This window comes from Lissotriton vulgaris, chromosome 1_1, assembly GCF_964263255.1.
Source record: "Lissotriton vulgaris chromosome 1_1, aLisVul1.2, whole genome shotgun sequence".
Lineage (NCBI taxonomy): Eukaryota > Metazoa > Chordata > Amphibia > Caudata > Salamandridae > Lissotriton > Lissotriton vulgaris.
Window position 1 is genome coordinate 550173612 of NC_141685.1, and position 24966 is coordinate 550198577.

The following is a 24966-nucleotide window of genomic DNA, read 5'->3' on the forward strand; positions in this document are numbered from 1 at the left end:
TCAGTCTGACCCTGTGCCTCATGGGAACAGTCCAGCCTGAACTGCCAAGCCATGCCTTCCCTGGACCAGAAACAAGCTTCCGAGGACCGGTTTCTGGCATTCCAGCCGTCTTCAGCCCGGCTTGCTTGAATCCAGTGGTGCGGAGTGCATGGGACTCACGTCTGACCATACCCATCCCACTCGGGGTGACAAATGCAAAAACCACAGTTGATGGACAGAATGCAGAACAATGTCATACATTCATCCCAGTACAGAGATATGGGCCCAAATCCATTGCTTTTTGCACTACACACCACCCCAGTTCAGACATGGCCATATGCAAATCAGTCTGACCCTGTGCCTCATGGGAACAGTCCAGCCCGAACTGCCAAGCCATGCCTTCCCTGGACCGGAAAAAAGCTTCCGAGGACCGGTTTCTGGCATTCCAGCCGTCTTCAGCACAGGCTTGCTTGAATCCAGTGGTGTGGAGTGCATGGGACTCACGTCTGAGCATACCCATCCCACTCGGGGTGACAAATGCAAAAACCACGGTTTATGGACAGAATGCAGAACAATGTCATACATTCACCCCAGTACAGAGATCTTGGTCCAAATCCATCGTTTTTTTGCACTACACACCACTCCAGTTCAGACATGGCCATATGCAAATCAGTCTGACCCTGTGCCTCATGGGAACAGTCCAGCCTGAACTGCCAAGCCATGCCTTCCCTGGACCGGAAACAACCTTCAGAGGAACGGTTTCTGGCATTCCAGCCGTCTTCAGCCTGGCTTGCTTGAATCCAGTGGTGTGGAGTGCATGGGACTCACGACTGAGCATACCTATCCCACTCGGGTGACAAATGCAAAAACCACAGTTGATGGACAGAATGCAGAACAATGTCATACATTCACCCCAGTACAGAGATCTGGGCCCAAATCCATCGTTTTTTTGCACTACACACCACCCCAGTTCAGACATGGCCATATCCAAATCAGTCTGACCCTGTGCCTCATGGGAACAGTCCAGCCCGAACTGCCAAGCCATGCCTTCCCTGGACCGGAAACAAGCTTCCGAGGACCGGTTTCTGGCATTCTAACCGTCTTCAGGCCGGCATGCTTGAATCCAGTGGTGTGGAGTGCATGGGACTCACGTCTGAGCATACCCATCCCACTCGGGGTGAGAAATGCAAAAACCACAGCTGATGGACAGAATGGAGAACAATGTCATACATTCACCCCAGTACAGAGATCTGGGCCCAAATCCTTCGTTTTTTTGCACTACACACCACCCCGGTTCAAACATTGCCATATGCAAATCAGTCTGACCCTGTGCCTCATGGGAACAGTCCAGCCCGAACTGCCAAGCCATGCCTTCCCTGGACCAGAAACAAGCTTCCGAGGACCGGTTTCTGGAATTCCAGCCGTCTTTAGCCCGGCTTGCTTGAATCCAGTGGTGTGGAGTGCATGGGACTCACGTCTAAGCATACCCATCCCACTCGGGGTGACAAATGCAAAAACCACAGTTGATGGACAGAATGCAGAACAATGTCATACATTCACCCCAGTACAGAGATCTGGGCCCAAATCCATCATTTTTTGCAGTACACACCACCCCAGTTCAGACATGGCCATATGCAAATCAGTCTGACCCAGTGCCTCATGGGAACAGTCCAGCCCGAACTGCCAAGCCATGCCTTTCCTGGACCAGAAACAAGCTTCCGAGGACCGGTTTCTGGCATTCCAGCCGTCTTCAGCCCGGCTTGCTTGAATCCAGTGGTGTGGAGTGCATGGGACTCACGTCTGAGCAAACCCATCCCACTCGGGGTGACAAATGCAAAAACCACAGTTGATGGACAGAATGCAGAACAATGTCATACATTCACCCCAGTACAGAGATCTGGGTCCAAATCCATCGTTTTTTTTCACGACACACCTCTCCAGTTCAGACATGGCCATATGCAAATCAGTCTGACCCTGGGCCTCATGGGAACAGTCCAGCCTGAACTGCCAAGCCATGCCTTCCCTGGACCGGAAACAAGTTTCAGAGGACCGGTTTCTGGCATTCCAGCCGTCTTTGGCCGGGCTTGCTTGAATCCAGTGGTGTGGAGTGCATGGGACTCACGTCTGAGCATACCCATCCCACTCGGAGTGACAAATGCAAAAACCACAGTTGATGGACAGAATGCAGAACAATGTCATACATTCACCCCAGTACAGAGATATGGGACCAAATCCATCATTTTTTTACACTACACACCACCCCAGTTCAGACATGGCCATATCCAAATCAGTCTGACCCTGTGCCTCATGGGAACAGTCCAGCCCAAACTGCCAAGCCATGCCTTCCCTGGACCAGAAACAAGCTTCCGAGGACCGGTTTCTGGCATTCCAGCCGTCTTCAGGCCGGCATGCTTGAATCCAGTGGTGTGGAGTGCATGGGACTCACGTCTGAGCATACCCATCCCACTCGGGGTGACAAATGCAAAAACCACAGCTGATAGACAGAATGGAGAACAATGTCATACATTCACCCCAGTACAGAGATCTGGTCCCAAATCCATCGTTTTTCTGCACTACACACCACCCTTGTTCAAACATGGCCATATGCAAATCAGTCTGACCCTGTGCCTCATTGGAACAGTCCAGCCCGAACTGCCAAGCCATGCCTTCCCTGGACCGGAAACAAGCTTCCGAGGACCGGTTTCTGGCATTCCGGCCGTCTTTAGCCCGGCTTGCTTTAATCCAGTGGTGTGGAGTGCATGGGACTCACTTCTGAGCATACCCATCCCACTCGGGGTGACAAATGCAAAAACCACAGTTGATGGACAGAATGCAGTAAGATGTCATACATTCACCCCAGTACAGAGATATGGGCCCAAATCCATTGCTTTTTGCACTACACACCACCCCAGTTCAGACATGGCCATATGCAAATCAGTCTGACCCTGTGCCTCATGGGAACAGTCCAGCCCGAACTGCCAAGCCATGCCTTCCCTGGACCGGAAAAAAGCTTCCGAGGACCGGTTTCTGGCATTCCAGCCGTCTTCAGCACCGGCTTGCTTGAATCCAGTGGTGTGGAGTGCATGGGACTCACGTCTGAGCATACCCATCCCACTCGGGGTGACAAATGCAAAAACCACGGTTTATGGACAGAATGCAGAACAATGTCATACATTCACCCCAGTACAGAGATCTTGGTCCAAATCCATCGTTTTTTTGCACTACACACCACTCCAGTTCAGACATGGCCATATGCAAATCAGTCTGACCCTGTGCCTCATGGGAACAGTCCAGCCTGAACTGCCAAGCCATGCCTTCCCTGGACCGGAAACAACCTTCAGAGGAACGGTTTCTGGCATTCCAGCCGTCTTCAGCCTGGCTTGCTTGAATCCAGTGGTGTGGAGTGCATGGGACTCACGACTGAGCATACCTATCCCACTCGGGTGACAAATGCAAAAACCACAGTTGATGGACAGAATGCAGAACAATGTCATACATTCACCCCAGTACAGAGATCTGGGCCCAAATCCATAGTTTTTTTGCACTACACACCACCCCAGTTCAGACATGGCCATATCCAAATCAGTCTGACCCTGTGCCTCATGGGAACAGTCCAGCCCGAACTGCCAAGCCATGCCTTCCCTGGACCGGAAACAAGCTTCCGAGGACCGGTTTCTGGCATTCTAACCGTCTTCAGGCCGGCATGCTTGAATCCAGTGGTGTGGAGTGCATGGGACTCACGTCTGAGCATACCCATCCCACTCGGGGTGAGAAATGCAAAAACCACAGCTGATGGACAGAATGGAGAACAATGTCATACATTCACCCCAGTACAGAGATCTGGGCCCAAATCCTTCGTTTTTTTGCACTACACACCACCCCGGTTCAAACATTGCCATATGCAAATCAGTCTGACCCTGTGCCTCATGGGAACAGTCCAGCCCGAACTGCCAAGCCATGCCTTCCCTGGACCGGAAACAAGCTTCCGAGGACCGGTTTCTGGAATTCCAGCCGTCTTTAGCCCGGCTTGCTTGAATCCAGTGGTGTGGAGTGCATGGGACTCACGTCTAAGCATACCCATCCCACTCGGGGTGACAAATGCAAAAACCACAGTTGATGGACAGAATGCAGAACAATGTCATACATTCACCCCAGTACAGAGATCTGGGCCCAAATCCATCATTTTTTGCAGTACACACCACCCCAGTTCAAACATTGCCATATGCAAATCAGTCTGACCCTGTGCCTCATGGGAACAGTCCAGCCCGAACTGCCAAGCCATGCCTTCCCTGGACCGGAAACAAGCTTCCGAGGACCGGTTTCTGGAATTCCAGCCGTCTTTAGCCCGGCTTGCTTGAATCCAGTGGTGTGGAGTGCATGGGACTCACGTCTAAGCATACCCATCCCACTCGGGGTGACAAATGCAAAAACCACAGTTGATGGACAGAATGCAGAACAATGTCATACATTCACCCCAGTACAGAGATCTGGGCCCAAATCCATCATTTTTTGCAGTACACACCACCCCAGTTCAGACATGGCCATATGCAAATCAGTCTGACCCAGTGCCTCATGGGAACAGTCCAGCCCGAACTGCCAAGCCATGCCTTTCCTGGACCAGAAACAAGCTTCCGAGGACCGGTTTCTGGCATTCCAGCCGTCTTCAGCCCGGCTTGCTTGAATCCAGTGGTGTGGAGTGCATGGGACTCACGTCTGAGCAAACCCATCCCACTCGGGGTGACAAATGCAAAAACCACAGTTGATGGACAGAATGCAGAACAATGTCATACATTCACCCCAGTACAGAGATCTGGGTCCAAATCCATCGTTTTTTTTCACGACACACCTCTCCAGTTCAGACATGGCCATATGCAAATCAGTCTGACCCTGGGCCTCATGGGAACAGTCCAGCCTGAACTGCCAAGCCATGCCTTCCCTGGACCGGAAACAAGTTTCAGAGGACCGGTTTCTGGCATTCCAGCCGTCTTTGGCCGGGCTTGCTTGAATCCAGTGGTGTGGAGTGCATGGGACTCACGTCTGAGCATACCCATCCCACTCGGAGTGACAAATGCAAAAACCACAGTTGATGCACAGAATGCAGAACAATGTCATACATTCACCCCAGTACAGAGATATGGGACCAAATCCATCGTTTTTTTACACTACACACCACCCCAGTTCAGACATGGCCATATCCAAATCAGTCTGACCCTGTGCCTCATGGGAACAGTCCAGCCCAAACTGCCAAGCCATGCCTTCCCTGGACCAGAAACAAGCTTCCGAGGACCGGTTTCTGGCATTCCAGCCGTCTTCAGGCCGGCTTGCTTGAATCCAGTGGTGTGGAGTGCATGGGACTCACGTCTGAGCATACCCATCCCACTCGGGGTGACAAATGCAAAAACCACAGCTGATAGACAGAATGGAGAACAATGTCATACATTCACCCCAGTACAGAGATCTGGTCCCAAATCCATCGTTTTTCTGCACTACACACCACCCTTGTTCAAACATGGCCATATGCAAATCAGTCTGACCCTGTGCCTCATTGGAACAGTCCAGCCCAAACTGCCAAGCCATGCCTTCCCTGGACCGGAAACAAGCTTCCGAGGACCGGTTTCTGGCATTCCGGCCGTCTTTAGCCCGGCTTGCTTGAATCCAGTGGTGTGGAGTGCATGGGACTCACTTCTGAGCATACCCATCCCACTCGGGGTGACAAATGCAAAAACCACAGTTGATGGACAGAATGCAGTAAGATGTCATACATTCACCCCAGTACAGAGATATGGGCCCAAATCCATTGCTTTTTGCACTACACACCACCCCAGTTCAGACATGGCCATATGCAAATCAGTCTGACCCTGTGCCTCATGGGAACAGTCCAGCCCGAACTGCCAAGCCATGCCTTCCCTGGACCGGAAAAAAGCTTCCGAGGACCGGTTTCTGGCATTCCAGCCGTCTTCAGCACCGGCTTGCTTGAATCCAGTGGTGTGGAGTGCATGGGACTCACGTCTGAGCATACCCATCCCACTCGGGGTGACAAATGCAAAAACCACGGTTTATGGACAGAATGCAGAACAATGTCATACATTCACCCCAGTACAGAGATCTTGGTCCAAATCCATCGTTTTTTTGCACTACACACCACTCCAGTTCAGACATGGCCATATGCAAATCAGTCTGACCCTGTGCCTCATGGGAACAGTCCAGCCTGAACTGCCAAGCCATGCCTTCCCTGGACCGGAAACAACCTTCAGAGGAACGGTTTCTGGCATTCCAGCCGTCTTCAGCCTGGCTTGCTTGAATCCAGTGGTGTGGAGTGCATGGGACTCACGACTGAGCATACCTATCCCACTCGGGTGACAAATGCAAAAACCACAGTTGATGGACAGAATGCAGAACAATGTCATACATTCACCCCAGTACAGAGATCTGGGCCCAAATCCATAGTTTTTTTGCACTACACACCACCCCAGTTCAGACATGGCCATATCCAAATCAGTCTGACCCTGTGCCTCATGGGAACAGTCCAGCCCGAACTGCCAAGCCATGCCTTCCCTGGACCGGAAACAAGCTTCCGAGGACCGGTTTCTGGCATTCTAACCGTCTTCAGGCCGGCATGCTTGAATCCAGTGGTGTGGAGTGCATGGGACTCACGTCTGAGCATACCCATCCCACTCGGGGTGAGAAATGCAAAAACCACAGCTGATGGACAGAATGGAGAACAATGTCATACATTCACCCCAGTACAGAGATCTGGGCCCAAATCCTTCGTTTTTTTGCACTACACACCACCCCGGTTCAAACATTGCCATATGCAAATCAGTCTGACCCTGTGCCTCATGGGAACAGTCCAGCCCGAACTGCCAAGCCATGCCTTCCCTGGACCGGAAACAAGCTTCCGAGGACCGGTTTCTGGAATTCCAGCCGTCTTTAGCCCGGCTTGCTTGAATCCAGTGGTGTGGAGTGCATGGGACTCACGTCTAAGCATACCCATCCCACTCGGGGTGACAAATGCAAAAACCACAGTTGATGGACAGAATGCAGAACAATGTCATACATTCACCCCAGTACAGAGATCTGGGCCCAAATCCATCATTTTTTGCAGTACACACCACCCCAGTTCAGACATGGCCATATGCAAATCAGTCTGACCCAGTGCCTCATGGGAACAGTCCAGCCCGAACTGCCAAGCCATGCCTTTCCTGGACCAGAAACAAGCTTCTGAGGACCGGTTTCTGGCATTCCAGCCGTCTTCAGCCCGGCTTGCTTGAATCCAGTGGTGTGGAGTGCATGGGACTCACGTCTGAGCAAACCCATCCCACTCGGGGTGACAAATGCAAAAACCACAGTTGATGGACAGAATGCAGAACAATGTCATACATTCACCCCAGTACAGAGATCTGGGTCCAAATCCATCGTTTTTTTTCACGACACACCTCTCCTGTTCAGACATGGCCATATGCAAATCAGTCTGACCCTGGGCCTCATGGGAACAGTCCAGCCTGAACTGCCAAGCCATGCCTTCCCTGGACCGGAAACAAGTTTCAGAGGACCGGTTTCTGGCATTCCAGCCGTCTTTGGCCGGGCTTGCTTGAATCCAGTGGTGTGGAGTGCATGGGACTCACGTCTGAGCATACCCATCCCACTCGGAGTGACAAATGCAAAAACCACAGTTGATGGACAGAATGCAGAACAATGTCATACATTCACCCCAGTACAGAGATCTGGGACCAAATCCATCGTTTTTTTACACTACACACCACCCCAGTTCAGACATGGCCATATCCAAATCAGTCTGACCCTGTGCCTCATGGGAACAGTCCAGCCCAAACTGCCAAGCCATGCCTTCCCTGGACCAGAAACAAGCTTCCGAGGACCGGTTTCTGGCATTCCAGCCGTCTTCAGGCCGGCATGCTTGAATCCAGTGGTGTGGAGTGCATGGGACTCACGTCTGAGCATACCCATCCCACTCGGGGTGACAAATGCAAAAACCACAGCTGATAGACAGAATGGAGAACAATGTCATACATTCACCCCAGTGCAGAGATCTGGTCCCAAATCCATCGTTTTTCTGCACTACACACCACCCCAGTTCAAACATGGCCATATGCAAATCAGTCTGACCCTGTGCCTCATTGGAACAGTCCAGCCCGAACTGCCAAGCCATGCCTTCCCTGGACCGGAAACAAGCTTCCAAAGACCGGTTTCTGGCATTCCGGCCGTCTTTAGCCCGGCTTGCTTGAATCCAGTGGTGTGGAGTGCATGGGACTCACTTCTGAGCATACCCATCCCACTCGGGGTGACAAATGCAAAAACCACAGTTGATGGACAGAATGCAGAACAATGTCATACATTCACCCCAGTACAGTGATCTGGGCCCAAATCCATCGTTTTTTTGCACTACACACCACCCCAGTTCAGACATGGCCATATGGAAATCAGTCTGACCCTGTGCCTCATGGGAAAAGTCCAGCCTGAACTGCCAAGCCATGCCTTCCCTGGACCAGAAACAAGCTTCCAAGGACCGGTTTCTGGCATTCCAGCCGTCTTCAGCCCGGCTTGCTTGAATCCAGTGGTGTGGAGTGCATGGGACTCACGTCTTAGCATACCAATCCCACTCGGGGTGACAAATGCAAAAACCACAGTTGATGGACAGAATGCAGTAAGATGTCATACATTCACCCCAGTACAGAGATATGGGCCCAAATCCATCGTTTTTTGCACTACACACCACCCCAGTTCAGACATGGCCATATGCAAATCAGTCTGACCCTGTGCCTCATGGGAACAGTCCAGCCCGAACTGCCAAGCCATGCCTTCCCTGGACCGGAAACAAGCTTCAGATTACCGGTTTCTGGCATTCAAGCTGTCTTCAACCCGGCTTGGTTGAATCCAGTGGTGTGGAGTGCATGGGACTCACGTCTGAGCATACCCATCCCACTCGGGGTGACAAATGCAAAAACCACAGTTGATGGACAGAATGCAGAACAATGTCATATATTCACCCCAGTACAGAGATATGGGCCCAAATCCATCGTTTTTTGCACTACACACCACCCCAATTCAGACATGGCCATATGCAAATCAGTCTGACCCTGTGCCTCATGGGAACAGTCCAGCCCGAACTGCCAAGCCATGCCTTCCCTGGACCGGAAACAAGCTTCAGAGGACCGGTTTCTGGTATTCCAGCCGTCTTCAGCCCGGCTTGGTTGAATCCAGTGGTGTGGAGTGCATGGGACTCACGTCTTAGCATACCCATCCCACTCGGGGTGAGAAATGCAAAAACCACAGCTGATGGACAGAATGCAGAACAATGTCATACATTCACCCCAGTACAGAGATCTGGGTCCAAATCCATCGTTTTTTTGCACTACACACCACCCCAGTTCAGACAGGGCCATATGCAAATCAGTCTGACCCTGTGCCTCATGGGATCAGTCTAGCCTGAACTGCCAAGCCATGCCTTCCCTGGACCAGAAACAAGCTTCTGAGGACCGGTTTCTGGCAATCCAGCCGTCTTCAGCCCGGCTTGCTTGAATCCAGTGGTGTGGAGTGCATGGGACTCACGTCTGAGCATACCCATCCCACTCGGGGTGACAAATGCAAAAACCACAGTTGATGGACAGAATGCAGAACAATGTCATATATTCACCCCAGTACAGAGATATGGGCCCAAATCCATCGTTTTTTGCACTACACACCACCCCAATTCAGACATGGCCATATGCAAATCAGTCTGACCCTGTGCCTCATGGGAACAGTCCAGCCCGAACTGCCAAGCCATGCCTTCCCTGGACCGGAAACAAGCTTCAGAGGACCGGTTTCTGGTATTCCAGCCGTCTTCAGCCCGGCTTGGTTGAATCCAGTGGTGTGGAGTGCATAGGACTCACGTCTTAGCATACCAATCCCACTCGGGATGACAAATGCAAAAACCACAGTTGATGGACAGAATGCAGAACAATGTCATACATTCACCCCAGTACAGAGATCTGGGCCCAAATCCATCGTTTTTTTGCACTACACACCACCCCAGTTCAGACATGGCCATATCCAAATCAGTCTGACCCTGTGCCTCATGGGAACAGTCCAGCCCGAACTGCCAAGCCATGCCTTCCCTGGACCGGAAACAAGCTTCCGAGGACCGGTTTCTGGCGTTCTAACCGTCTTCAGGCCGGCATGCTTGAATCCAGTGGTGTGGAGTGCATGGGACTCACGTCTGAGCATACCCATCCCACTCGGGGTGACAAATACAAAAACCACAGCTGATGGACAGAATGGAGAACAATGTCATACATTCACCCCAGTACAGAGATCTGGGCCCAAATCCATCGTTTTTTGCACTACACACCACCCCGGTTCAAACATTGCCATATGCAAATCAGTCTGACCCTGTGCCTCATGGGAACAGTCCAGCCCGAACTGCCAAGCCATGACTTCCTGGACCGGAAACAAGCTTCCGAGGACCGGTTTCTGGAATTCCAGCCGTCTTTAGCCCGGCTTGCTTGAATCCAGTGGTGTGGAGTGCATGGGACTCACGTCTAAGCATACCCATCCCACTCGGGTGACAAATGCAAAAACCACAGTTGATGGACAGAATGCAGAACAATGTCATACATTCACCCCAATACAGAGATCTGGGCCCAAATCCATCATTTTTTGCAGTACACACCACCCCAGTTCAGACATGGCCATATGCAAATCAGTCTGACCCTGTGCCTCATGGGAACAGTCCAGCCCCAACTGCCAAGCCATGCCTTCCCTGGACCGAAACCAAGCTTCCGAGGACCGGTATCTGGCATTCCAGCCGTCTTCAGCCCGGCTTGCTTGAATCCAGTGGTGTGGAGTGCATGGGACTCACGTCTGAGCATACCCATCCCACTCGGTGTACAAATGCAAAAACCACAGTTGATGGACAGAATGCAGAACAATGTCATACGTTAACCCCAGTACAGAGATCTGGGCCCACATCCATTGTTTTTTTGCACTACACACCTCCCCAGTTCAGACATGGCCATATGCAAATCAGTCTGACCCTGTGCCTCATGGGAACAGTCCAGCCCGAACTGCCAAGCCATGCCTTTCCTGGACCAGAAACAAGCTTCCGAGGACCTGTTTCTGGCATTCCAGCCGTCTTCAGCCCGGCTTGCTTGAATGCAGTGGCGTGGAGTGCATGGGACTCACGTCTGAGCAAACCCATCCCACTCGGGATGACAAATGCAAAAACCACACTTGATGGACAGAATGCAGAACAATGTCATACATTCACCCCAGTACAGAGATCTGGGTCCAAATCCATCGTTTTTTTCACGACACACCTCTCCAGTTCAGACATGGCCATATGCAAATCAGTCTGACCCTGTGCCTCATGGGAACAGTCCAGCCTGAACTGCCAAGCCATGCCTTCCCTGGACCGGAAACAAGTTTCAGAGGACCGGTTTCTGGCATTCCAGCCGTCTTTGGCCTGGCTTGCTTGAATCCAGTGGTGTGGAGTGCATGGGACTCACGTCTGAGCATACCCATCCCACTCGGGGTGACAAATGCAAAAACCACAGTTGATGGACAGAATGCAGAACAATGTCATACATTCACCCCAGTACAGAGATCTGGGACCAAATCCATCATTTTTTTACACTACACACCACCCCAGTTCAGACATGGCCATATGCAAATCAGTCTGACCCTGTGCCTCATGGGAACAGTCCAGCCTGAACTGCCAAGCCATGCCTTCCCTGGACCAGAAACAAGCTTCCAAGGACCGGTTTCTGGCATTCCAGCCGTCTTCAGCCCGGCTTGTTTGAATCCAGTGGTGTGGAGTGCATGGGACTCACGTCTTAGCATACCAATCGCACTCGGGGTGACAAATGCAAAAACCACAGTTGATTGACAGAATGCAGTACAATGTCATACATTCACCCCAGTACAGAGATATGGGCCCAAATCCATCGTTTTTTGCACTACACACCACCCCAGTTCAGACATGGCCATATGCAAATCAGTCTGACCCTGTTCCTCATGGGAACAGTCCAGCCCGAACTGCCAAGCCATGCCTTCCCTGGACCGGAAGCAAGCTTCAGATTACCGGTTTCTGGCATTCAAGCTGTCTTCAACCCGGCTTGGTTGAATCCAGTGGTGTGGAGTGCATGGGATTCACGTCTTAGCATACCCATCCCACTCGGGGTGACAAATGCAAAAACCACAGTTGATGGACAGAATGCAGAACAATGTCATACATTCACCCCAGTACAGAGATCTGGGTCCAAATCCATCGTTTTTTTGCACTACACACCACCCCAGTTCAGACAGGGCCATATGCAAATCAGTCTGACCCTGTTCCTCATGGGAACAGTCCAGCCCGAACTGCCAAGCCATGCCTTCCCTGGACTGGAAACAAGCTTCAGATTACCGGTTTCTGGCATTCAAGCCGTCTTCAGCCCGGCTTGCTTGAATCCAGTGGTGTGGAGTGCATGGGACTCACGTCTGAGCATACCCATCCCACTCGGGGTGACAAATGCAAAAACCACAGTTGATGGACAGAATGCAGAACAATGTCATATATTCACCCCAGTACAGAGATATGGGCCCAAATCCATCGTTTTTTTGCACTACACACCACCCCAATTCAGACATGGCCATATGCAAATCAGTCTGACCCTGTGCCTCATGGGAACAGTCCAGCCCGAACTGCCAAGCCATGCCTTCCCTGGACCGGAAATAAGCTTCAGAGGACCGGTTTCTGGTATTCCAGCCATCTTCAGCCCGGCTTGGTTGAATCCAGTGGTGTGGAGTGCATGGGTCTCACGTCTTAGCATACCAATACCACTCGGGATGACAAATGCAAAAACCACAGTTGATGGACAGAATGCAGAACAATGTCATACATTCACCCCAGTACAGAGATCTGGGTCCAAATCCATCGTTTTTTTGCACTACACACCACTCCAGTTCAGACATGGCCATATGCAAATCAGTCTGACCCTGTGCCTCATGGGAACAGTCCAGCCTGAACTGCCAAGCCAGGCCTTCCCTGGACCAGAAACAAGCTTCCGAGGACCGGTTTCTGGCATTCCAGCCGTCTTCAGCCCGGCTTGCTTGAATCCAGTGGTGTGGAGTGCATGGGACTCACGTCTGAGGATACCCATCCCACTCGGGTTGACAAATGCAAAAACCACAGTTGATCGACAGAATGCAGAACAATGTCATACATTCACCCCAGTACAGAGATATGGGCCCAAATCCATCGTTTTCTGCACTACACACCACGCCAGTTCAGACATGGCCATATGCAAATCAGTCTGACCCTGTGCCTCATGGGAACAGTCCAGCCCAAACTGCCAAGCCATGCCTTCCCTGGACCAGAAACAAGCTTCCGAGGACCGGTTTCTGGCATGCCAGCCGTCTTCAGCCAGGCTTGCTTGAATCCAGTGGTGTGGAGTGCATGGGACTCACGTCTGAGCATACCCATCCCACTCGGGTGACAAATGCAAAAACCACAGTTGATGGACAGAATGCAGAACAATGTCATACATTCACCCCAGTTCAGAGATCTGGGCCCAAATCCATCGTTTTTTTGCACTACACACCACCCCAGTTCAGACATGGCCATGTCTAATCAGTTGACTGGGGGTGAGTGCTTGTATTGTCAACACTCCGTCCATCATTTCCTTTGGTCTTACTTCACATACATGACACTGTTCGGGGATCCGTCATCTACAGCTAACATTAAATGACCAAACATTATGATCCGCTCATTAAAGCAGTGGGGACGTGCACAAACGTGATGTGCTTTGGGGACCCAAAACCAACTTAACAGTGTCGCAGCGTCTGATTCTCTCTCTTTCAAAAACAGCGAATTAATTATTCACAGGGCATGACTCCTGCTGTGTGGAGCCTTGTTGCCGCCAAAGGGAGCACTTTGCTAAGGGGTGATTTACAGAATGTTCCGTGCCGTGAGGGGAACGGCCAAACAGAACGAAGCAAAATCACTGCCGTGAGGGAAACGGCCGAAGGAAAACTACATCCCCCAGAAACCCCGGGAGGTCGCCGAGGGTGACGCGCTACACGCGCCAGCCACCGCCTACTTCTGCCGCGGGGCCCCACGCAACGCAGGACGCTCCTGCTGTGTGGAGCCTTGCTGCCGCCAAAGGGAGCACTTTGCTAAGGGGTTATTTACAGACTGTTCCGTGCCGTGAGGGGAACGGCCAAACAGAACAAAGCAAAATCACTGCCGTGAGGGAAACGGCCGAAGGAAAACTACATCCCCAGAAGCTCCGGGAGGTCGCCGAGGGTGACACGCTACACGCGCCAGCCGCCGCCTACTTCTGCCGCGGGGCCCCACGCAGCGCGGGACGCTCCTGCTGTGTGGAGCCTTGCTGCCGCCAAAGGGAGCACTTTTCTAAGAGGTGATTTACAGACTGTTCCGTGCCGTGAGGGGAACAGCCAAACAGAACGAAGCAAAATCACTGCCGTGAGGGAAACGGCCGAAGGAAAACTACATCCTCCAGAAGCCCAGGGAGGTCGCCGAGGGTGACGCGCTACAGGCGCCAGCCGCCGCCTACTTCTGCCGCGGGGATCCATCCAACGCGGGACGTGCGCGGTCGGCCCATAATTCTAAAAACTCATGATTCCCACGAACTCTGACTAGAGTATAGCGTGACACTGATAGAGGGCTTATACTCATATATGTGGTAGAGGCAAAGCTGAGCTCTTTACCCAGTTTTGGAGCTACTAAACTAGCCGGGAGGGCAAAGCAGTTAGATCTAGGTTTAGCCTCATATCTCCTTATTCTAAAGTACAGGATATGGCCAACAAAACAAAAACACGCTCAGCTACGAGCAAAATACAAGCATCTCGTTCTGAGAATCCTTTAGGTATGGCATTAAATGGGGTATTACAACCAACCGCAATTGATTTGATGCTGCAAAAAGTGAATAGGGAGATAGAACGAACTAAGAGAAGCCTGTCTACCCCAAATACACCTTCCTCTGTGTTTATTGCTGTGATATGCTGCTTTCTGGCTAGTTCAGGCACCGTAGGCCTGTCACTTTTTTCCCCCGAGTTTTATATAGCACAAACCTGACCAGAAGATATTGGAGCGTTTTACATGAGCACCAGTTTCGTTACATAAGGACACCTTCGTTTTAGTTAGGCATGGGGCGATTAAGTGATTTGCACAGAATCACAGGATGTTGAGCATGGTTGCCGAGGCTCGAACCCAATTCCCCAGATTTTAGGTCGACCGCCCTAGCCGTTAGGCTACATCCTCTCCCCATTTCTAGCTGGTATAGTCTAAGAGAATTTGGTGTCTCAGCCAAAGTTATCCTGGCCAGCAATCCAGTATGTTGGCCAGAAGTCAATCAATCAACCAAACATTTATAGAGCGTTGCAAATCACCCTTGAGGGTCTCGAGGCGCTGGAACTGTTTGCTGCTGCTTAGAGGTTTGATCATTCGAGTGTATGGTAGACAAGAATAAATGGCAGGTCAAACCTTCTACTTGGAGAAGAAATGCTGTCACTTTAAGCCCAAGACCGAGGAAAGAGGGACAGTGTTGTCGAATTTATTGTGATTTTATTGAAAAACGTATATGCATCAAAATAATACATCTGTGCAGTTTTTATATGCATCTGAAACACAGACCAAAGGGCCCAGCACTACAAATAATAGGTTGGTTAAAGGTTATTGCTGCATGCTGTTTTCACAGCCCAATATTCTGCTGACTGAGCGCTACTGGGCAGCGAAACTTCAGATGACTTCGACATTAACATACTATATGCAATTGTGCCCTTTTTTTCTGTTCACAGTGCAAACAGCGTGGAAACGATCAGTTTATTTATGTCAGTAAACTGGGATATTTATGCAGGAGCAGAATGGTGGACAACACCACCCTTACCTTGATGCTCTAGCCACGAACGAGAACAGTGACTATCAACTACAAGATGATGGGGTGAAGGTCAGGAATGGAACTTCCGGGAGTAGGACCTGCAGATGTCGACACAAGATTTGACCTTGACTTGGCAGATTAGATGCAAACAGTACTTGGCATAAGAGAAAGTAAATTCTACATCAGATCCTGAGATTTCTACACCTACCAATGAGATGAAATGTGGTTGTTTGTATATCAAGGTTGAGGTAAATGAGGTGGAAAAGGAGGAAAAGACCGTTAGAGCACTCTGTAGCAAAACTCTCTATTTATTTCCTCAAAGTCCTATCAAACAGGATGCTGTCATGAAGCTGCACCCACAGCTTAGGATAAAGCAGTTCTTTCACTGGAGCAAACCAGGCAATACTGTTATTGTTTATCCTGGGTTAAACCACAGAAGATAGCGTAAACACCAGTTGCTGGCAAGAGTTTTATCAGGTTCAAATCCCAGAGAATATCTCAAATAAGGTTTTAACTTCAGACAGTTCACTATTGTTTCTATGCAGTTTCTGACAAGTTACTTGGGTCTAAAATCCTGATGATATCCCAAAAGATGTAACTTCAAATTGCAAGCAAGATTGTCCGATTATAGGGTGTGGTACCGTTGAGTATATATTGGCCACTGTAGAACTCTCCTAGAGCATGTGAAATGAAGCTTTGCACAGTCTTTCTCTCAAAGCTCACTGTGTAGAACAAAAACCTGTGAACATCTGGAAAAGCCTGGAGCACCACAGAAGAGATCCTACTGTAAGCTGGAAGTCTCATTAACTGGCTGCAGGGAATGGTGGAGCCTCCCTTCCTAGACAGACGCTGCCTAAGATGGCCTTTGCCTCATTATGAGAAAGGACATAGCCTCTCATTGGCAGTTGGGAAAGGACGGGGCCTTCCATTATAGACAGGCCCCACCTAAGATGGCTTTTCTGGATGGGCCTGGAACATAGAGGCAGCTTTTACATATGGACCTCAGTTGGGGCTGGACTTTCCTTGTTTTCTGTCGATTTGTTATTACATTAATAGTGAACAAAGTACATTTTATGGTAAGACCGGAGGCTCATATTATGCCATCTTATCTTGCATTTATTATAAGAGCAGCCAAGATAAGTATAGAACTACAGTTCCCAGGGGCCCAGGGAAACAATCTGGCCAATGGGAATGAAAGAAAAACGAAACCACATAACCAATGGTAATACAGTCACTAATAAAATGTCATATCTGACTGCGTAGGTTCCTCTTTTCTTGCTGCTCGCAGTCAGATAAGTGACTCATCTTTTGCTCCCAGATTTAATGTCTTTTGAGATGTTTAACTCCTTGCGTGCTGGTGATGGAACCACTACATCACCAGCCACAGACGCGCTGTGCTGGTGACCGAATGGTTCCTCACAGCCCGGCCGCCACACGTGCGCGGCATCAATTCCGCGCCTGTGCGGCACGTGCTATTGAGCGGCCGGGCCGCGATTGAACCACTCCATCCCAAGCACAGCGCACCCGTGGCTCGTGACGGAGTGGTTCAGTCACGAGCATGGCGGTGCTGCGCGGCCCCCCTCCCCTCCAGCGCCGCGGCAGAATTACTGCCTAGGCCAAGGGGTTAATACACTGCCTTATTAGTTGTTTATTGACTTTGTCCCATTTGTACTTGTTGCGCTTATATTTGTAGTATTCCTACTCTGCCATGCTGTCTGGTGTTTCGCTCCCCCCTTGGGCTTTACCGTGGGGTTTGCGGACATTGCGAACCTTTCCTTTCTGCCGCGCTCACCTCCGCTTTACTCTCGGTCAATCAATCAATCAATCAATCGGATTTATAGAGCACACTACTCACCCGCTAGGGTCTCAAGGCGCTGCGGGCGGGGGGGGGGTGCAGCTACTGCTCGAACAGCCAGGTCTCTTAAGCTGCCTCCTGAAGGAGAGATGGTCCTGGGTCAGTCGTAGGTGGGTGGGGAGGGTGTTCCATGTTTTGGCAGCCCGGTAGGAGAAGGATCTTCCTCCGCTGGTGACTCTGCGGATCCGTGGGACGGTGGCGAGGGCAAGGCTGGTGGAACGGAGCTGACGGATGGGTGTGTAGACTGTGAGGCGGTTGTTGAGGTACTCAGGGCCCATGTCGTGGAGGGCTTTGTGAGTGTGGGTAAGGAGCCTGAACGTGAATCGTTTGCTGAAGGGGAGCCAGTGCAGGTCTCTCAGGTGGGCCGAGATGTGGCTGTGTCGGGGGATGTCCAGGATGAGTCGTGCAGAGGCGTTCTGTATGCGTTGTAGTCTTTTCTGTAGTTTGGTTGTGGTTCAGGCGTAGAGGGTGTTCCCGTAGTCCAGTCGGCTGGTGACAAGGGCCTGGGTGATCGTTTTTCTGGTGTCGGCGGTGATCCGCCGAAAGACTTTTCGGAGCATGCGCAGGGTGTTGAAGCATGATGACGAGACGGCGTTGACTTGTTTGGTCATCGTTAGGGAGGAGTCCAGGATGAAGCCTAGTTTGAGTGCGTGGTCCATGGGCTTGGGGGCGGTGCCCAGTGCAGGGGGCCACCAGGAGTCGTCCCAGGCAGAGGGGGATGGTCCCAGGATGAGGACCTCCGTTTTGTCTGAGTTCAGTTTCAGGCGGCTGAGCTTCATCCATTCCGCAACATCTTTCATTCCTTCCTGGAGGCTGGCTCTGGCGGTGGTGGGGTCGTTGGTGAGGGAGAGGATCAGCTGGGTGTCGTCTGCGTAGGAGATGATGTTTAGGTTGTGTTGGCATGCGATGGCTGCAAGGGGGGTCATGTAGATGTGGAAGAGGGTGGGGCTGAGTGAGAAGCCTTGAGGTACGCCGCAGATGATTTTGGTGGGCACTGAGTGGAAGGGAGGGAGGCGGACTCTCTACGTTCTGTTGGAGAGGAAGGAGGTGATCCATTCCAAGGCCGTTCCTTGGATCCCAGCGTGGTGGAGGCGGCTAGTTAGGGTGCGGTGGCAGACTGTGTCAAATGCGGCTGATAGGTCGAGGAGGATGAGTGCAGCAGTTTCCCTTTTGTCGAGCAGGGACCTGATGTCGTCGGTGGCTGCGATGAGGGCGGTCTCGGTGCTATGGTTTGCTCGGAAACCGGACTGTGAAGGGTCGAGGGAACCATTGGTCTCGAGGAAGGAGGTTAGCTGTTTGTTGACGATCTTCTCGATGACTTTGGCGGGGAACGGGAGGAGTGAGATGGGGCTGAAGTTCTTGAGGTCTGTGGGGTCCGCAGTGGGTTTCTTCAGGAGGGCGCTGATCTCCGCATGCTTCCAGCTCTCCGGGAAGGTTGTTGATGATGTTCCGGAGGTGGGGGGCGATGATGGAGTCAGCTTTGTTGAAGATGTGATGTGGGCAGGGGTCGGCAGGGGAGCCGGAGTGGATGGTGTTCATCACGTGGGTGGTGTCTTCGGTGCTGACGGGGATCCAGGCGCAGAAGGTGGTGGTGGGGGGCGTTGGTTCGGCGGTTGGGTGTGGGGTCTGGGTGCCGAAGCTGTTGTGTATGTTGGCGATCTTGTGGTGGAAGAATGAGGCAAGAGAGTTGCAGAGGACTTGCGAGGGCGCGATGTCGTTGTTGCTGGCGCTGGGGTTGGAGAGCTCTTTGACGATGTTGAAGAGTTCCTTGCTGTTGTGGGTGTTGTTGTCTAGTCGTTCTCTGAATGCTGTCCTGTTGGTGGTGCGGATGAGCTGGTGGTGATTGCAGATGGCGTTCTTGAGGGCTGGCATGTTTTCTGTGGACTGGTCGTGGCGCCAGGCTTTCTCGAGGGTGCGGCAGGATTTCTTGGAGTCTTTGAGGTCATTGGTGAACCACAAGGTTTTCTTGCTGCCTGGTCTGCTGGGAGGTTTCGTCAGTGGTGCAAGGGCATCGGCGCAGTTGGTGAGCCATTGTGCAAGGGCTCAGGCGGCTTCATTGGTGTCCATGGTGTTGGTGGGGGTTTTTTGGCTCAGGGAGGTGGTGAGCTGGTCGGTGGTGATCTTGCTCCAGCATCTTCGGGGAGCCTGTTGCGGGTGGTGGTGGGTCGTTTTCCTGAAGCTGAAGTGGACGCAGCTGTGATCTGTCCAGTGTAGTCTGGTGGAGTGGCTGAAGGAGATGTGGTTGCTGGAGGAGAAGACTGGGTCAAGCGTGTGGCCGGCCTAGTGCGTGGGGGTGTTCACCAGTTGCTTGAGTCCGAGGTTGGCGAGGTTGTCCAGCAGTGTGGTGGTGTTGTTGTCTTTGTTGTTTTCCAGGTGGAAGTTGAGGTCTCCCAGGAGGATTTAGTCCAAGGAGGTGAGGGCGTGCGGGCTGATGAAGTCTGCGATGGCTTCGCTGAACTGTGTGCCTGGTCCCGGGGGTCTGTAGATGAGGGTGCCTTTGAGGGTGGTTTTGGGGTTGGTGTGTATCTGGAAGTGAAGGTGCTCGGCGGCGGTGAGGGTGTCATCTGAGTTGGTCGTGATGCGGATGGTGTCCCTGTGGACGATGGCGATGCCTACTCCGGTTTGGTTGGTGCGGTCCCTTCGGGTGATCTTGTAGTCCTCAGGGATGGCTATGGCGATGTTGGGGGCTGAGGAGGCGTTCATCCAGGTTTCTGAGAGGAAGGCGACATCTGGCGATGTTGTGTCGAGGAGGTTCCAGAGCTCGACGACGTGCCTGTGGACGGAGCGGGTGTTGAGCAGGATGCACCTGAGGTGGTTGTTGCCAGTGCCTGGCCTGGCGGGTGCAGAGCAGGTCTGGAGGCAGGTGAATTTGCAGGCTTGGCAGGTGAAGGGTCCGTGGGTGCGTTTCGGGGTGGCTCGGTGACAGGCGGGGTTCCGTCTGGTGTTGAGAGCGAGGAGGGTGGCAGGGTTGTAGATCAGGCGGGTGGGCTGGTGTTGTTGCGGGCCAGGGGTCCTGGCGATGGGCACGGTCCAGGAGCAGACGGGCGCTGACAGGCTAGCCTTTGGCGTGCCATCAGCGCGCTATCGGCGCACCCGCTGCGCGTGGTCGCTGCGCGTACGCGTGGTCTTCGCCATAAATGGCGAAGTGGGAGGGAGGAGCAGCTGGGAGGCGGGAGAGGCGCGGCGAATAGGAAGAGTCTGGGTACAGAAGAAAAAGGATGCAGGCCGCAGGGGAGCAGCGGCGGGGGAGTGGGGAGCGGGGGGGATGCACAGAGCGGGAAGACGGTCGCGTAGGGCTGTGAGGAGAAAATACAATAAACACCAAGGCAAAAACAGTCACAGGGCACAAAATACAAAAGGCACAATACTCAGCATTAGGGCGGACTCAAGGCAGCAGCAGGGACAACTCGGGCACACTCACGGGAGGGCCATGCGGCGTGTGGCGTGACCGGCCCTGTGAACAGTTGGTGTAGCATTGAGCGCAACTCTGTTCTGGCAAACTGTGGAGCCTTGTGCAGGCTGCCCGCCAGAGCCGTTTTCCTGCCTCGATCTCGTCGTCTGATTCTCGGAGCTCTGAGGCGCTGGTATCATTCAGACAAGCTCCAGGGAAGGTTTTTCCCTCGCCACTCCTCCTCCTGCCTCACATTTAACCCCTTCCTTCCTCCTGTCACTGAAGTTGGTGCATAATGGAAATAGATAGTTGGGGCATGTTAATGAGGAAGGCAAAGCCTTTAAGAATGATTTAAACAAGTATATTAATACATCAGTGGGAAATGCTGTGGAGGTGTCAATGAGATGCATGTCCAAGGGAATGGGAAACTCCATGTTGAGCCTCTTGTCCAAGGCTCTGGCCCAGTCTGCAGGGGATAGCAGACACAAAAAGGTGGGTTTCTCTGCTGCGGTGCTCGCTAAAAAATCTGCGTCACGCTGGTTAGCGAGGTTTCTTCGCACTTGAAGGAGGACCAAGTGCCTCCCAGGCCTCCTGTTCAGGAGGGGATTTTAGGTACCGAGGGCAAGCTTAAACTTAAAGTGAAGCACGCACAGCCACCCTCTGACCCTCCTTCCCCCCCATTCAAAAAATCCCAAACTGATTCTTTTGCCTTTGACCCAATGTTTGATTCAGACGGGGTTCCTATGTTTGACCCTGCTTCAATCCGACATCCTGATTCTACCGAATGGTTACCCTCTTCTCATGTGGGGCAGTACATTTCTGCCGAAGGATACAGAGACATATATAATCTTCTGATGACACCCTTCTTCTCCTCTCTCCTACTCAGTTCTGGGAAGGGTCCTGACGAAGGATCACCATACAACACACACCAGGTCGTATACTGGATCCCTCTGATCACTGAGGGATCCCCTGCAATTATATGAGCACTGTTTATTTTGGTCCTGACGAATTAGACCATTTGTTCACTAAGGGTTGAATGAGGCTTCACTACCTTGACTGTCCCTCCTCAATACCCCTTATTATTTTAATAAAGCAGTGAGCCATGCCATTAAAAACCCATTATTTGGACTCTACTGACTTTTTTTAAATCACACTCACGCTCACTTTTGCACAACCATAAACCCCTTCTTTTTTTAGGCCCCGCACACCCACACACCCTTTGTCTAAGGAATAGAAGATCCCCGCCAAAGTGCGACATCTGTTGTTGCCCGACAGGCATTGCACCGCCAGTCTGTCGCAGGGGCAGGATACCGATGATGACGCTGGACGATCACCGGGTGGGATTACAAGTGTAGTCCAACCGGTGACCTGTGTGAGGTATCCCTAAAAATTCCGAAAAGGGTTCACAACACTCACCCTTTCTGTCTGACTTAATGAGAGAGAGGCTCATGCCAGTCATTTAGTTGACTTTACCTGGGGAACTCTGTATTAATAGTTGTTGGGCAGTACATTTCGGGCAGGTTGCGACTGCCTTTGGAATCCTCTGTCAGGTCTCGACTTAAGTCCAAATGTCCCAAACCATATTTACTGGAAAAGTTACCATGGTGCCCACTATTGATGAGCCCTTCCTGACCTTCTTTTCTAAATTTGGCAAAGATCCTCGCAAGGGGGTGGACAAAGCCTGGTCCACTTGCCAGGATAAACTTCTTGACTTTGTGGGCCCCTTGGCGCGCATTTTTGACATGGCTGAAACTGCCCGCTTAGACGGTTCGGACCTATCGGCGGAGGACGTCTCCATGTGGGTACAGCGAGCCTTTTGTTTACTTGGAAACGCAAATGCCTCCATTACTCACGAACGCCGTAAAGGCCTTTTGATCAAATTGGACCCTAAATTAGCCAATTTAGGGCCAGATGTATGTGGCCGTTTGAGGCAATTTACCGAGCGGTAACGGCTGATTTTGGTAATTAAAATTCGGTAATTAAAAATCGGTAAATCTATTTTACCTACATCTGGCCCTTAGCTCCTCAAGACCCCGGCAGCAAGGCTAATGGTCTCCTCTTTAGCGACTCTTTGGTTAAGGACCTGAGCAGATGTGTGTCCACCTTTGCATCCTTGGACAAAGCACAACAGTCCATTCAAAAGGTCTTTGCGTCCCAGGTTTTTGGACGGGCCGGCAGAGTTAGGGCTCGCTCTTCCAGCCGTTCCTACAATAATCAAGGCTCCAGAGGATCCTTCAACAGCTCTTCACAGGACTACAAACCCCAGTTCTATCCTCAGTGGGGTAGAGGCTTCCGCGGTCGAGGACAGAAGAACTACCACAACAATTACTCCAACCAGCAAGGTATGTCTTTAACCTCCTCCCCATGTAGGAGGACGTTTAAAACTATTTCTTTCAAAGTGGCAAACTGTCAGCGCAGACCATTGGGTTCTCAGTACCGTCCAAGGCTATTTTATAGAGCTCTATTCGCCGCCTTTCTAAAAGGTCTTTCCACTTCCTCTGGTTTTCTCAAACAAGATGTCTCTTCTAATTGCGTCGGAAATTCAGTCCCTCCTTCGCAAATGAGCTATTCAGGTCGTTCCTTTCCATCCTTCTCGGTTCCTAAGTTCCATCTTCCTAGTGCAGAAAAAGAACAAGAAACTGCGACCAGTGATCAACTTAAAATGGTTCAATCAGTTTGTGGTGTGACGTCACTTCAAGATGGAGACCATTCTTCCCTTACGAGATACCCTGCATCCAAACAACTGGATGGTCCGTCTGGACCTCCAGGACGCTTATCTCACGATTTCCATTCACCCTTCTCAATCTAAATTTCTCCAGTTCTAGTGGTCTGCCGTAACATATTGCTTCACGTCTCTCCATTCGGTCTTTCCTCAGCACCCTGGTGCTTTACAAAACTCTTACGACCAGTGGTAGCGTTTCTGAGATCCCTCGGGATCAGGCTTATTATATACCTAGACAACATTTCAATCGTGAATTCAGACAAACAGCTCCTTCTGTCAAATCTTCATACCACTCAGTCCCTCTTCTTAGATCTGGATTTCCTCCTCAACGTCGAGAAATCGATGCTTATCCTTTCTCAGACCATCGAGTTCTTGGGCTTCTTAGTAGATTCCGCCGCGGCCTCTCTTCTCCTTCCACAATCAAAAGTTTCTACGATCCAGGCGGAAATCTCCCAGGTCCTGCGGACTTCTCTTCTATCCCTGAGATCACTGGCGAGAATAGTAGGTTTGCTCTTGTAGTACATTCAGGACATGTTTCCGGGACCTCTGCATTATCGGGCTCTTCAATGCCTAAAAATCAGACATCTTCATCAAGGCTTGGCCTAGGCCGACCTTATCGAGTTGGACCAAGAATCTCACGCAGAACTCCAATGGTGGATCGACCATTTAGATGCGTGGAACGGGCAAATTATTTTCGCTTCGGCCCCAGATATTGTGTTAAAATCCGATGCCAGCCTGTCGGGTTGGGGGCGCCCGCTGTGGTCCAATCTCGACTGGCGGTACATGGTCTCTCAAGGAGTCGAAATTGCACATCAATTGTTTAGAGATGCTTGCAGGCTACTTGACAATCCAAAGCCTTTCAAAGAACAGAGTTCGGTGTTCCATCCTTCTTTGAATGGACAATGTTTCTGCGGTCCGTTACATCAATCATCTTGGCGGCACCAAGTCCAAACCACTTGCAGTTGGCAAAGAGCCTTTGGGAATACTGCCTGGCCAATCAACTGTCCTTGACAGCGGAATATCTTCCAGGGGACCTCAATTCCGTGGCAGATTGGCCCTCTCGTTATCTTCGAGATTCCAGCAACTGGAAGCTTCTTCCATCCGTCTTCCTATCTCTTTCTAAAAAATGGGGCCCTTTCTT